We start from the raw sequence: 11373 nt of genomic DNA on the forward strand, positions 1-11373 counted from the left end.
AAATAGTCGTTGTTTGTTGTTTGGCATCTCTCTGTGGTGGCTTTTAAATCCTCGATTTTTTTTCAGAGTATTTTTTTTTTATGAAGGATATTTAATTAGAGCAGCATTTACGTACGTCATTTCTTTAAAAAAAATAATAATCAGCTGTTTTACAAGAGATTTTTTCGTGGCAAACACAACACGCCATGCCACCTCCCAAAAGTCATGAGTAGTGGAATCTGAAACAATAACATATAATTATAGTGTCTGGGGTGACTTGATACTCCCCTCTTGAAGTTGTCCAGGTTGTAGGCTAGAGGAAAAACAGAAACAGAAAGACTTCCAGAGTATACCGGTGACTGGAATGAAAGAATGAAGACAATAGCTTTTGAAGAGCTCTTGCATTGGTAAGGAGGACAAAGAGTGAGAGTAAGTAGATAGTCTTGTGCAGGTGGGAGAGGGAAGATACCGTTAGTGAGTCCAGAAGAGCGGTAACCCTGGAAATAGCGACACAAAATATTAAGGGATACATCGTTTCGTGGGTGAGTAAGATTAAGCCAGTCTGTTAGAGGAGGGGATTCGATGACACAAAAGTTATGAATTTCTCTTTTGAGCATTGACTGTATGCGTTAACTTATGGAGATTTGAATGAGAAAAGCGCTTTGTTGAGTTTCCCTGGAGACGACGGATTGCCTATTCTTTTATTGTGAACGATATTTAATCCTTTTAGTTCTGGGACGCAATTTTATCTTGAGTTTTGTGTACGATTAGGCGATTTTATTTACATTAGCAAGGGTCTATGGAGGTCAGAAGATTAATGGCCACAGTCTTCACTATTTCAAACCCTCACATGAGTTTCTGAAGCTGTTTGAAATCATCAAATAGTAACCAGAATAAATATGAAAACGCGCCATGGTATTGAAGGGGTTAGTAAAAAAGTCTCTTGGTAAGCCTCCGTGTAAATGATTTATTGCCTGCACATTGTGAGACACATCGCTATTGTACTTGTCAATGTGTGAGGAGTGAGAGGCGTTTTCCTTCCTTTTTTCTAGCAACGTGAACCTTTCCAAAATGTTTACATCTTTACCATGTACATAGTGAGTCATTTCCGCCGCGCAGGATGTTTCCTCAGACGTGCATTTACGCAGCGCTTGGGTGGGGGAGTGAGTAGTGGCAGGGGGTCAGGGAGGAGGAGAGCGATCCATCCTCGTTTTCTTTTTTCTTTTTTTCCTCTGTATGAAGTGGCTGGTGATCGCTGGTATGTAAGCTTCTAAGCCCTCCTCAGTTCATTGCAGATGTCAGCATGCAAACATCTGTTCTCTGTGCGGTGTTTGAAAGCACAAGAAGCATGTATTGACCTTCGTGCTTTCACTGTTTGCTTGTCCTGTGTATGTTTATCCCTCGTACGCTTGTTTACTTTCCCTCACACCCACATGTATGTAGACTTGTCACGTTTACAATGAACGTTTTCTCCTCCCCACTGTCAGATGCATAAGAAACAAGAAATAAAGATATATGGAAGTATGCTAGTTCGCCAGTATGGGGTGTGTAACCGTATCCAGCCATAAAAGAGATTAGGAAGGGCAGGAGGGTCAAAAGGTCATGTAAACATCCGGTGGTAGTGTTGTCGTCTTGGATGTTGTTCGTACCACACGTGGAGTTCATTTGAGCTTGTACTTGATTGGTGAATGGTACATTCTGAGGGGCGTGTTGTGTGGGTCAAGACACGCCCCATAAGTTCCTGAAGGAAATTGTAGAGGTTTGGGGCAGAGAGAGAGAGAGGAAGCAGAGAGGACAACCGCGGCTCTAAGCGGGCCACCCTCGGCTGCATAGCTGAGGGCGGCGTTTTGTACTTCATATATAACCAGTAAGTGGAGCTTATAAGTTGCAATGCAGTCTTTGAGGTAAATTAGAATGGAGGAAGAAGCATGATAGGAGGTTTAGGTATTATGTGGTATTAGTTTATTATGGTTTATGTGGTTGTACTTTGGTTCATAATGACGTCGTTATATACTTGCGTTTTCATCTATGAGTAAGGGAATTTGTATACGGCTACCTACGTATGTGCATGTGTGTTGCTCTGACGAATAAGTTACATAACATATTTACTAGTGTGTAATTGTGTACGAAGTTAACGTGGTTCCATGTATGGGTACCAAGAGAAAGAGATTATTTGAGGGAAGTCACTTGTGTGGAGATATCAATATTTGTCATTATATTTCGGTGGTGTTACGTTGTCATTTTGTTGAACGGAGTCTGGTAATTATATGTGTATGGTAATATATTTGGTGGTACGTCATGTGGTTGCTTGCATTCATGTACCAAGTAAAGGTCATCCTTATATACGGGTAGCTGGGAAAAAGGGGTAATATTGTACGTACTACGTATGAGATTTACGGAGAAATAAAGCACCGGGTTCAGATGTTGTAATACGTTATGAAGATATTGTGGATGATGTTTGAAGTGAAATCCGTTTTGATGCGAGAATATCTACGAGATTAATGCAGTTCTTAAGGATGTTTGTAAGAGAAATTGTAATAATTGCAGTGGAGAAGGCAACAGAAAGAGTTGTGATTGTTACTTGTCGGCGCCGTATCGAACACCTTATGTATAGATATTAGTTTTGTTAATTAAAGATAGAAAAAACCTTTGACTATTTATAGCCAGTAGCTAGACAATTTGTGCAACGTCGTGCAACAGCTCGGAGCACGACATGGTGGCAGCGGTGGGATCTAAATGTTGCACAAATTGTTGCATTGCAAAAAAAAAAAAATATATTGCCAAATGTTGCAAAGTGTAATCTTGGAATTGGCGCAAGGGACAGTCATATTGATGGAAGATTAAAGTAAATTGGTTGAAAGTGCACGAAGTAGCTGTTGTCAACATCAGAAGTGGCATGGTTATTATAATATGAATGCATATCATTATCACTATTTTGTCTGAAGCTGAGTCGCCCGTGACGATCATAAGGTTTGTGTAAAATCCGTAGATTTTATTTAGTAATTAATTTCGATATTCATTAAAGATCATGTTGCGTGTAAGAGGTTATTCTTTCAAGTGGATGCTTTAAGGTTATATTTTGATTGGACGATATCTGAGTAATATGTTGTACGGTTACCTGTCGCTTGTTTCACCTAAGCCTTTACAAATCAAGGGGTAAACGAGGAGTCTTATTAGCGGGAGAGAAATGCGACAAAATATGAGATATAAAGAGTTTTAATAAATTATTTAAGGTTCGTCTACATTATAATATGTGTATCATAAAGTAGTCAATGGAGTAACGATAACTGAGTGTCAAGGGCATAAATATTACGGATATGCGGCAAAATTCACAAAGGTAGACGAATTTGTTGTCGTTATGTGAAGGAAACTTATCATATATAAGAGACGTGACATATAAGGGTAATTTTTTTCACACGAGTGTCGACTGTCAGAGGACAATAGCAAGGGGTGTAAGCATATATTGTGGTTTATAGCAGGAAAATATGAAGTACTGTGTAAGACGATTTTAATTGCCCCATAGCGATAGAGACGAATAAAAAATGTGTAAATTGTATCATGTTTGGGAGTTCGTCGGATTATAGATGAAAGAATATTGAAGGTTCTGATGAAGGATATGGAACAAAAAGTGAGTGTCAAGTAAAAGAGGGATATTGTGTGTAGTTGATGCAAGGAATTTTTCCGTGAGAATAGTATATGAGGAAGAAGATATAGTATGAGGGAATAATAGAAACATAGTAGAAATATGATTGAGATATACATCACTGCGGTTAAGGTTTGAGGCAAATATCAATATCAGAAGTATAGAAAATAAAGAAGAAATATGACTGATATATGAGGTAAGTATTAAAATGGGATATCTATGTAAAAAGTTAATAGAGGACATAACTGGAGAGTGTTAATATTGAAGAGAATCAAGAGCAGAGAAAGACATTTTGTTGTTACATATTGATCATACGTGTATTGTGAGTCTCTTGGGTTAATGAAAGGTAGATGAAAATATTTAAGGAGAAAAGGAAACGGTGAGTTGCGGGTCAATTTTATGAAATGATGGCAGGATATAAAGATGAATTAATATATACATATATTATGTCGAGTTGAGGATGCTACCACGTGCTGGGTAGTAGTTGAGTTGAGTAGGTAACACTGTTGTAACAGTGCTAGTTCATGCAATTGAAGGTTGCTGGCTAGATCCTAGTTCACCTTACAGTTTCTTTTCTCACCACCTTAAGGTTACTTGCCTCCCCTCATGTCTTTTCTCTCTCAGTGGGTTAATTGAATATAAAGTAGTGGAGTTTTTAAGCGATAAGGTGAGAAAAGAAGCAAAATATATATTAAATGTTCAAGTACATGTGTAAAGCAAGGCCAACCTTCAATTGTTCACTTAAGAAGACGATTGTTGTTGTAAGGTCATGTTGGATAACATCATATTAGTGCCGAAGTTATAAGTACAAGAAATTATATGTGAGTTGTAGTATATGTAGCTACTTGGTTAAGGCGTTATTCAGTTCATAAAGGTAGAGACGATATGAATAACATCAGTAAAAGCAAGAATAAGAAGTAAATTAATGTCATTATGATACTATTGTGGCTGTTATAGAGACGATATGAATAACATCAGTAAATGCAAGTATAAGAAGTAATTTACAGTGTTCTAATGTGGTTATAAGTATTGAGAACAACTAGGTTGAAATATAAAAGAGTACTTTCGAGATGTTATACATATTAGCAAATATGCAAATATAAGTAGCTACGGAAGGGCAGTAAGTTGGCGAATGTTATTGACATTGATATGATAATATCATTGAGTCAGTAATATCGTTGAATGTGAGGTTTGATATTCGGCAACATGAGGTATATTTATGTCATGAAGAATATAATATGTGGGTTGCAATATTGTGTGAGAGGAATGTTTAGGAAGGAAAATATTGGGAGGAATTAGATACATATCTATACTGCGTGAGGGAATAGGTGTGAGGAGAATATATATCTAGGAAGAAAGGGATGAAGATGGATATTTGGATTAGAAAATATATATTGATATTTGTTAAGAGGTAATTAATAATGAGTTGAGGAACATACATATCAGGGAAAACAATGTGAGGATTGAGTCAAGGAAAATATATATCTAGGAAGAAAACGAAGTGGGGATAGATATATAGGTTAGAAAAAAAAAAACTTAATATTTGTTATAAGGTAATTCATATTGAGTGAGGAAAATATATATCAAGGTAAATAATATGAGGACTGAGTCAGAATTCATATGTCAGGAAGGAAAACATATAATATTGCATTGATAATTGTTAACAAGACCATCATAGATCAGCTTGACATATGAAAAGGAATTAAAATTCATGAGGTTAAGATCTTATATAGATAGACGTAAAAATCGATATTGCAGAGCCATAAGGATGTCATTCCCGGAACTACACTAATAATGTTAACATCAGAGTAAATATGATAGTAAATATGATATATATGTGTAGTAAGGAAACAAGTGTAAGTATGAAGGTTGATATAGAGTGAGGTAAAACGGAGTAAGCACATGATATTAAGACATTAAAGTTGCGAATTATAATGTGAAGAAAGACGCGTCAAACATATCATTCCTTGTGTGTACATTGACTCTTGTGCCTAGCAACACTTGAACACTTCGTGCCAACCTAGGGGCATAAGGCGTGTACAAGTGGTTGTGATCAACTAGGTGACAAGTTGTTTCTCTCTGGCCAGAAGTAAATATTAATATACATTATGTGAATGCCGGTCTGGGGATTGCCGATTCAGAAGAGTGGGGGACGCCCTGAAAGCTTCGTTTCGACAGTACCCGGCATGGTAGTGTTGAGTGATACACAAGGATATTAGTGGGCCCACTAGTGAATATGTTGAGTAAAGATATCTATCCATGGATTGATTTTAACATGTGCGTACTCGAGTCAAAATTAATACATCAAGAGTAGTCTGACTTATGAATATAGATGAGAGGATGTGAGGTAAATATGAGATATGAAGGCAAATAGTAAATACCAAAGTAAATATATGAATATATGGTCATGGGATGTGGATTCTGGAAAGGTTACGATGAGGTAAATATGAGATAGTGAGACGAGGATATTCATTATATTAGAAAAGTTGCTGTGAGGATATTGAGTATATTAGAAAAGTTTGCTGTGAGGATATTGAGTATATTAGAAAAGTTTGCTGTGAGGATATTGAAAAGTTTGCTGTGAGGATTAGAATTAGAAAAGTTTGCTGTGAGGATATTGAGTATATTAGAAAAGTTTGCTGTGAGGATATTGAGTATATTAGAAAAGTTTGCGGTGAGGATATTGAGTATATTAGAAAAGTTTGCGGTGAGGATATTGAGTATATTAGAAAAGTTTGCGGTGAGGATATTGAGTATATTAGAAAAGTTTGCGGTGAGGATATTGAGTATATTAGAAAAGTTTGCGGTGAGGATATTGAGTATATTAGAAAAGTTTGCGGTGAGGATATTGAGTATATTAGAAAAGTTTGCGGTGAAGATATTGAGTATATTAGAAAAGTTTGCGGTGAAGATATTGAGTATATTAGAAAAGTTTGCGGTGAAGATATTGAGTATATTAGAAAAGGTTGCGGTGAGGATATAGGAAAAGGTGCATATGCATATATACGTCTGTGTAGGTCATGACTGTATTGGGCAAATATTATTATTGAGATAGCAACTTGATAAAATAAGATGAAGATATAGTGAACATATGCAAAGGTAAAGTGGTTATACATGTTCCGAAGGCAGAAAACTGGCGACAGTGATATTGATATTAGATTAATATGCAGGCATTTGAAGGTTTCTTGTTGATGAGGACGAAGATATATGACTAACATGGAAGTTAAGGTGTCTCTATATAATTTGGAGGGATATATGGCGATCTGGAAGATTTTATAGAGATTAGGATAAATGTATAGTAATGAGTGTTAATGAATGCCTTTATCTGTGATTTTGACGATATATGTGAAATAAGGGGTATATCTATGGGATTGAAAATAGATACAATGTGAGATGTCGTACTTAACACAACACAGGACATTTGGTTACAAGTCTGAGTTGAGCTATCGTGATATCGTAGGAAATCATCAGTGGTTTCAGTAGCTTTCACTTGATTATATAACATTTTAAAGGAAGATTTAAAGTTAATGCAAGGATTGTAAAGGTAATCAGTTAACGACGATAATGAGGAAAGAAGAGCTATTGATGAGGTATCAAGCGAAAAATATATAGAAGGACATTACTCCCCATCTTATCGTTAGCTATATGGTAAGGCTTGAAGGTGAAACAAGACGAAAATATATTAAAGAAATACGATATGGATGTTGACTATCAAGAGATTAAGATGGACATTATATAATATGATGTAGTTAGGAAAACACTGATATGAAAGGAGTACAAGTTGAAACTAAATAATGAAGTAAATATTAATGTTTAACCTGTGGAATACATGGTGTGTTTCTTGTCTGTGTGCTGGTGATGATACAGAACGGTAATGGTTGAGTGTTTTAACAGCAAGCTAATATATTTTTTGTATTTTGATTTTCGAGTATAGTGCGTATATTACATATAAAGATAGATATCGTGACTTAAGGTGAGAAATAACAGCGTATTCCTTACACGGCAACTCAGAATCAGATTTATTTCTTGGTGTGGTAACATTTTCACAAGTGATGGATTTTCCAGTGTTTCAAGTGCTTATATCAACATATTACGTGGATCTGAGAGCAGCTATTTCTTATTGCAAGATTAATGCAATCTATATATCAGTACTTCTGAATCCATTGCGTCAGTTCATTTTCGACATCGTGATATTGTGCATGCTTACGGGATGTAATAATTTTTCTTGTGTTTTCTGTTATTTTGTATGAGACGTCACCCTTATCTGAGATAATGAGATAGTAATTCCTCCATATTTATGTATACACTTAGAAGTTTCACCATGTAATATGCTTTTAATAGTGATGTATTATGACTGCATTGCATACTTGAGTTCCAACTTACTTCTATTGAGAAATTCTGACGACACCTGAACGATGTCTACAGATGCTCTCCTTGATTGTTTCTGTATCTTGTAAGATGTTGATATATATCCTCTGAATAATATTGATATAATTTGGGATAATGAGCTGATTTCTTTTACAATCTATGATATGATATACACTCCTCCTAGTTATGGACATATATATGCATAATACTATGATAAATGTTGTCATAATTCCTCTGAATAACATAGGTATGATTTGAGATTGTGAGTTGATTTTATATGATTAATGCTGTATTTATACTACCTAATGATATATTTTCCTCCTAGTTATAGACATATATTCATATCAAAGTAACGAGTATCGACTGCATTGCCATATCTTTTCCATTACCTTGCTTTGTGTGTTGACATATCTTTTCCACTACTGGTCAATATCATGATCTCTCCTGACCATATATATATATAGTTAATTATTCTCTCTGCAAAGCCCTTTTGTGAATATTGAGGTGCAGACGCATTTTTCTAATATATGCCTTCTTAGCAGAAAGTATTGGACCCATTGCCCTACATTCCTACGTATATAACATAGCTGGCTGGAGACTTGGATGCTGGCTAGAGGACAGGGGTCTGGCGGGTGCTAACATGCTTCATGGGTGGGGAAAGTACCGCTATCAGGTGCGCGGTCGCCCAAGCCCTCATCCTTCCTACGGGAGGCATGCACACCCTGCCCACCCACCCACCCTTCACTACATTGAATGCGCGGGACGCGCATTCTGAGGGGATGTTTGTCAGATGCGCACATCATAAGTGAAATATGAAAATATAAGAAACAAGAAATAAAGATATATGGAAGTATGCTAGTTCGCCAGTATGCGGTGTGTAACCGTATCCAGCCATAAAAGAGATTAGGAAGGGCAGGAGGGTCAAAAGGTCATGTAAACATCCGGTGGTAGTGTTGTCGTCTTGGATGTTGTTCGTACCACACGTGGAGTTCATTTGAGCTTGTACTTGATTGGTGAATGGTACATTCTGAGGGGCGTGTTGTGTGGGTCAAGACACGCCCCATAAGTTCCTGAAGGAAATTGTAGAGGTTTGGGGCAGAGAGAGAGAGAGAGAGGAGGAGCAGAGAGGACAACCGCGGCTCTAAGCGGGCCACCCTCGGCTGCATAGCTGAGGGCGGCGTTTTGTACTTCATATATAACCAGTAAGTGGAGCTTATAAGTTGCAATGCAGTCTTTGAGGTAAATTAGAATGGAGGAAGAAGCATGATAGGAGGTTTAGGTATTATGTGGTATTAGTTTATTATGGTTTATGTGGTTGTACTTTGGTTCATAATGACGTCGTTATATACTTGCGTTTTCATCTATGAGTAAGGGAATTTGTATACGGCTACCTACGTATGTGCATGTGTGTTGCTCTGACGAATAAGTTACATAACATATTTACTAGTGTGTAATTGTGTACGAAGTTAACGTGGTTCCATGTATGGGTACCAAGAGAAAGAGATTATTTGAGGGAAGTCACTTGTGTGGAGATATCAATATTTGTCATTATATTTCGGTGGTGTTACGTTGTCATTTTGTTGAACGGAGTCTGGTAATTATATGTGTATGGTAATATATTTGGTGGTACGTCATGTGGTTGCTTGCATTCATGTACCAAGTAAAGGTCATCCTTATATACGGGTAGCTGGGAAAAAGGGGTAATATTGTACGTACTACGTATGAGATTTACGGAGAAATAAAGCACCGGGTTCAGATGTTGTAATACGTTATGAAGATATTGTGGATGATGTTTGAAGTGAAATCCGTTTTGATGCGAGAATATCTACGAGATTAATGCAGTTCTTAAGGATGTTTGTAAGAGAAATTGTAATAATTGCAGTGGAGAAGGCAACAGAAAGAGTTGTGATTGTTACTTGTCGGCGCCGTATCGAACACCTTATGTATAGATATTAGTTTTGTTAATTAAAGATAGAAAAACCTTTGACTATTTATAGCCAGTAGCTAGACAATTTGTGCAACGTCGTGCAACAGCTCGGAGCACGACAACTTGGTGAATTTTGTTTTGTTTTGTCTGTCTGTTCCGCAGAAGGATGATAAAGGTGCATGAGGAGAATATATATGTCACGTGCCTTCTGGGTGGACTCTGCATTGCTTTCTAGTATTTGTATTATGTCCCACTGCTTCTATGTTGCATTTTGCTTCTCAGTTTACTCAAGAGGGACTCCGGCCAAGAATTAAGGAAAAATATGGAGGAAAACCCACCTCTTTCATAATTTCATGCGTACGTAACTGCTGCTCTGAACTCTTCTAACTACATGTCTCACTTCTCACCTCCTCCAGCTCCTTGCTACTCTTGACTTCCTACTTCCTCTCCTCTAGTCACCAATGCAAGAGTTAGGCTAGATATTTACTCTTTCATTCCTTTCACGGCTAAATTCTGAAACTTTCGTCCTCTCTCTCTCTCTCTCTCTCTCTCTCTCTCTCTCTCTCTCTAGAACTCAAACTGTATCAAGGTGTCTCGGAAATTTAACAACTAGTTTTCCTGTTTTTTTCTACTCTCTCTCTCTCTCTCTCTCTCTCTCTCTCTCTCTCTCTCTCTCTCTCTCTCTCTTTCTTCTTCCTACGACTCAAACTGTTAGAGAAATGTATCAAGGCATCTCGGAAACTTAACTGGTCAACACTTCTCTTTCTTTCCCTTTTAGTTTATCTGCTTTACGAGTGACATTATCCAATCTTTTTAACTTATTTGTGTGTTCTCTCTTGCCAGACTCATTCACCCGTGGGATAAATAAAGTCCATGATAGTGCAATACCTTACTTTCACACTCAGCTCACATGTATAACGTATAAAAGAAACAAACTAAAGGAAAAAGAAAACTGTATTGTCACCATTCATCTTATCTTATTATTAGTTGTTGTTGTTTTTTTACACAGACTAATTTAATTCTTACGAAATCTTAACAAAGAAAAATAGAGAAATAACAGAATAAGATTTAGAAGTTCACTATAACGTCACCATCCACGGATTCTCAACATCACAATGAGAAGTTGACAGGAAATCTCACGTCCCTCGCAACATTGTGTAAATAAACAGTGGTGTGAGGAGGAGGAGGAGGAGGGAGGAGGAGGAGATGGAGGAGGAGAAGGAGATGGAGGAGGAGGAGAAGGAGGAGGAGGAGGAGGTGAGTGGGAGTTTGGGGGGCAAAGGAGGTGAGAGAAAGACGTATTATTGACACCTCTCCTCTCTCCCTCCGTCCCCCGCCTTTTCTCTCTCTCTCTCTCTCTCTCTCTCTCTCTCTCTCTCTCTCTCTCTCTCTCTCTCTCTCTCTCTATTCATGTTTTCTCGTAATGTTAGAGATTAGAGATTATAAGATCCTCTCT

The sequence above is a fragment of the Portunus trituberculatus genome, chromosome 48, assembly GCF_017591435.1.
Source record: "Portunus trituberculatus isolate SZX2019 chromosome 48, ASM1759143v1, whole genome shotgun sequence".
NCBI classification, from domain to species: domain Eukaryota; kingdom Metazoa; phylum Arthropoda; class Malacostraca; order Decapoda; family Portunidae; genus Portunus; species Portunus trituberculatus.